A 5,014-nucleotide genomic window follows, 5' to 3' on the forward strand; every position below is an offset into this window, starting at 1 on the left:
TTGGGGGGTTGAATGGGGGGCGGTTTGGGGATTTGAATGGGGGATGGTTTGGGGGTTTGAATGGGGGGGGGCGGTTTGGAGGTTTGAATTGGGGCGCAGTTTGTGGGGTTGAATTGGGGCGCGGTTTGGAGGGTTGAATGGGGGTGCGGTTTGGGGGGTTTGAATGGGGGGGCGGTTTGGGGGTTTGAATGGGTGCGCGGTTTGGGGGGGTTGAATGGGGGAGCGGTTTGGGGGGGTTGAATGGGGGAGCGGTTTGGGGGGTTGAATAGGGCGTGCTTGGGGGGTTGAATAGGGCGTGGTTTGGGGGGTTGAATGGGGGCGTGGTTTGGGGGGTTGAATGGGGGCGCGGTTTGGGGGGTTGAATAGGGCGTGGTTTGGGGGGTTGAATGGGGGCGTGGTTTGGGGGGTTGAATGGGGGCGCGGTTTGGGGGTTGAATGGGGGGACAGTTTGGGGGGGTGAACGGGGGGCAGTTTGGGGGGGTTGAATCGGGGCGTGGTTTGGGGGGGTTGAACGGGGGGCAGTTTGGGGGGGTTGAATCGGGGCGTGGTTTGGGGGGTTGAATGGGGGCGATTTGGGGGGTTGAATGGGGGCGATTTGGGGGGTTGAATGGGGGCGATTTGGGGGGTTGAATGGGGGCGATTTGGGGGGTTGAATGGGGGGCGATTTGGGGGGTTGAATGGGGGGCGGTTTGGGGATTTGAATGGGGGATGGTTTGGGGGTTTGAATGGGGGGGCGGTTTGGGAGGGTTGAATTGGGGCGCAGTTTGTGGGGTTGAATTGAGGCGCGGTTTGGGGGGTTTGAATGGGGCGGCGGTTTGGAGGGTGAATGGGGGAGCGGTTTGGGGGGTTGAATGGGGCGCAGTTTGGGGGGTTGAATGGGGCGCAGTTTGGGGGGTTGAATGGGGCGCAGTTTGGGGGTTGAATGGGGCGCAGTTTGGGGGGTTTGAATGGGGGGCGGTTTGGGGAGTTTGCATGGGGGGCGGTTTGGGGGGTTGAATGGGGGCGATTTGGGGGGTTGAATGGGGGCGATTTGGGGGGTTGAATGGGGGCGATTTGGGGGGTTGAATGGGGGGCGGTTTGGGGGGTTGAATGGGGGCGATTTGGGGGGTTGAATGGGGGGCGGTTTGGGGATTTGAATGGGGGATGGTTTGGGGGTTTGAATGGGGGGGCGGTTTGAATTGGGGCGCAGTTTGTGGGGTTGAATTGGGGCGCGGTTTGGAGGGTTGAATGGGGGGGCGGTTTGGGGGGTTTGAATGGGGGGCGGTTTGGGGAGTTTGAATGGGGGGGTTTGAATGCGGGGCGGTTTGGGGAGTTTGCATGGGGGGCGGTATGGGGGGTTGAATGGGGGCGATTTGGGGGGTTGAATGGGGGTGATTTGGGGGGTTGAATGGGGGGCGGTTTGGGGGGTTGAATGGGGGGCGGTTTGGGGGGTTGAATGGGGGCGATTTGGGGGGTTGAATGGGGGGCGGTTTGGGATTTGAACGGGGGATAGTTTGGGGGTTTGAATGGGGGGGCGGTTTGGAGGTTTGAATTGGGGCGCAGTTTGTGGGGTTGAATTGTGGCGCGGTTTGGAGGGTTGAATGGGGGTGCGGTTTGGGGGGTTGAATGGGGGGGCGGTTTGGGGGTTTGAATGGGTGCGCGGTTTGGGGGGGTTGAATGGGGGAGCGGTTTGGGGGGGTTGAATAGGGCGTGGCTTGGGGGGTTGAATAGGGCGTGGTTTGGGGGTTGAATGGGGGCGTGGTTTGGGGGGTTGAATGGAGGGGCGCGGTTTGGGGGGTTGAATAGGGCAGTGGTTTGGGGGGTTGAATGGGGGCGTGGTTTGGGGGGTTGAATGGGGGCGCGGTTTGGGGGTTGAATTGGGGGGGACAGTTTGGGGGGGTTGAACGGGGGCAGTTTGGGGGGTTGAATCGGGGCGTGGTATTGGGGGGGTTGAACGGGGGGGCAGTTTGGGGGGGTTGAATCGGGGCGTGGTTTGGGGGGGTTGAATGGGGGGCGATTTGGGGGGTTGAATGGGGGCGATTTGGGGGGTTGAATGGGGGCGATTTGGGGGGTTGAATGGGGGCGATTTGGGGGGTTGAATGGGGGGGCGATTTGGGGGGTTGAATGGGGGGCGGTTTGGGGATTTGAATGGGGGATGGTTTGGGGGTTTGAATGGGGGGCGGTTTGGGGGGTTGAATGGGGGCGGTTTGGGGGGTTGAATGGGGGAGGTTTGGGGGGTTGAATGGGGGGCGGTTTGGGGGGTTGAATGGGGGGCGGTTTTGGGGGGTTGAATGGGGGGCGGTTTGGGGGCTTGAATGGGGGGCGGTTTGGGGGTTGAATGGGTGCAGTTTGGGGGTTTGAATGGGGGGCGGTTTGGGGGTTTGAATGGGGGGGTTTGGGGGGTTGAATGGGGGCGGTTTGGGGGGATGAATGTGGGGGCGGTTTGTGGGGCGAAGGCAGAGTTCGGGGAGACGATTCTGATGCTTGCCATTGTGTTTAGTTCTTCCAGCTGCTCAGTATCATTGTCCATTGTAACCAGACCCTGTGTCTGAGAGAGACACGGACCACGGCCTCCTCGACTACTCATCTCCTGACTCTTCCTGTCAGGTGCCTCTGGTTTCTGTTTGGCCTGGTTTCCGTTTGGCCTGGTTTCCGTTTGGCCTGGTTTCCGTTTGGCCTGGTTTCCGTTTGGCCTGGTTTCCGTTTGGCCTGGTTTCCGTTTGGCCTGGTTTCCGTTTGGCCTGGTTTCCGTTTGGCCTGGTTTCCGTTTGGCCTGGTTTCCGTTTGGCCTGGTTTCCGTTTGGCCTGGTTTCCGTTTGGCCTGGTTTCCGTTTGGCCTGGTTTCCGTTTGGCCTGGTTTCCGTTTGGCCTGGTTTAAATGTTTAAGAATTGGATTTACTTGAGCTGGATTTAGAGTTGATTTGTTTATTGTCGTGTGTACTGAGGTGGAGTAAAACGTTAGCCGTACATTCACCTGGTGCAGGACGAGTGTGACAGGAGAGACCAACTCTCTGAATAGAAACTTCCTCCAGGGTGACGTTTGGATTGTGAGTGTTTGAGGAGGTGAAGCTGGATGATCTATCTGGCTGCAAATTGCAATCACATGGTGTCTTTATTCTAAAAACAAATCCCTGGGGCATCATTGATGGGAGGGAGACTGGGTTGTGACGATTCGGAAAGACAAATTCCTGTTTTTAATAAAAAAGATGGAATTTGAGAAGTGGAGGAGGGAATGTTTTGGGGAAGAAGCTTAAGGTGTGGCTAAATTATAGAACTTGGTTCTGACTAACTGGGAATGATCTCACCATTGTCCATTGAATTCCCCTCCCAACTCCGTGCTGCTCAGGGTATGTGGTTACTGCAAGATGCACTAAGGTGTGTTGACACCTGGGATTAGTCACTTTACTGCTTACCTTTCTCAATTTTGTAGTTTGGGTTGAAATTGAGGGGGAAATACCGCGAGGGAAAGTTATGAGTGAGCGAGACCATGGTACAGGTTTACTCAAACATGCAGGGTGTGCGAGCATGCAGCCCCCCCCCCAGCTTTAACATGCAGGGTGTGCGAGCATGCAGCCCCCCCCCCAGCTTTAACATGCAGGGTGTGCGAGCATGCAGCCCCCCCCCCCCCCCCCCCGAGCTTTAACATGCAGGGTGTGCGAGCATGCAGCCCCCCCCCCGAGCTTTAACATGCAGGGTGTGCGAGCATGCAGCACCCCCCCCCCCCCCCCTCCAAGCTTTAATGGTGATATTTCAGTAAGGTGGCAACATCTAAACTGAACTGATAGACTAATTGTGGTTTGCTTGCATTTTGCTCAGAGATGTCCACATTGAATACTGGCAAGGTAACTTCTACTCGTGTGCTGTTAACTTGTCACTGTCCTGCCTTGAGACAATTCACACCACTTTAACCTGGGATTACCCCGATCTCTGGATATGTAGACACTTAATTACCTGCAAATGCTCACATTCCAAGCATTGTTTGGCATCTTTGAATTTGTCTATATATGTGTTTCTGGAACCTACCTCTTCATTCACCTGAGGAAGGAGCAGCGCTCCGAAAGCTAGTGATTTGAAACAAACCTGTTGGACTTTAACCTGGTGTTGTAAGACTTCGTACTGTGCTCACCCCAGTCCAACGCCGGCATCTCCACATCATGAATATCGATTTTAATATCTTGTTGATTGAATTTAGACTGTTCATTCAACCAATATGTCGACTGCAATAAAGTTGGCGTGTGGGAGACCCATACCCCAGTGACGGAGAGAGAGCGTGTGTCCCGTACCCCTGTGTGTGTGTCCCGTACCCCTGTGTGTGTGTCCCGTACCCCTGTGTGTGTGTCCCGTACCCCTGTGTGTGTGTCCCGTACCCCTGTGTGTGTGTCCCGTACCCCTGTGTGTGTGTCCCGTACCCCTGTGTGTGTGTCCCGTACCCCTGTGTGTGTGTCCCGTACCCCTGTGTGTGTGTCCCGTACCCCTGTGTGTGTGTCCCGTACCCCTGTGTGTGTGTCCCGTACCCCTGTGTGTGTGTGTCCCGTACCCCTGTGTGTGTGTGTCCCGTACCCCTGTGTGTGTGTGTCCCGTACCCCTGTGTGTGTGTGTCCCGTACCCCTGTGTGTGTGTGTCCCGTACCCCTGTGTGTGTGTGTCCCGTACCCCTGTGTGTGTGTGTCCCGTACCCCTGTGTGTGTGTGTCCCGTACCCCTGTGCGTGTGTGTCCCGTACCCCTGTGCGTGTGTGTCCCGTACCCCTGTGCGTGTGTGTCCCGTACCCCTGTGCGTGTGTGTCCCGTACCCCTGTGCGTGTGTGTCCCGTACCCCTGTGCGTGTGTGTCCCGTACCCCTGTGCGTGTGTGTCCCGTACCCCTGTGCGTGTGTGTCCCGTACCCCTGTGCGTGTGTGTCCCGTACCCCTGTGCGTGTTTATGTGTGTGTGCGCGCGTGTGTCCCGTACCCCTGTGTGTGCGCGCGCGCGTGTGTCCCGTACCCGTGTGTGTCCCACACTCCTGTGCGTGTTTATGTGTGTGTGTGTCCCGTACCC

The sequence above is a fragment of the Scyliorhinus torazame genome, chromosome 29 (assembly GCF_047496885.1).
Source record: "Scyliorhinus torazame isolate Kashiwa2021f chromosome 29, sScyTor2.1, whole genome shotgun sequence".
Lineage (NCBI taxonomy): Eukaryota > Metazoa > Chordata > Chondrichthyes > Carcharhiniformes > Scyliorhinidae > Scyliorhinus > Scyliorhinus torazame.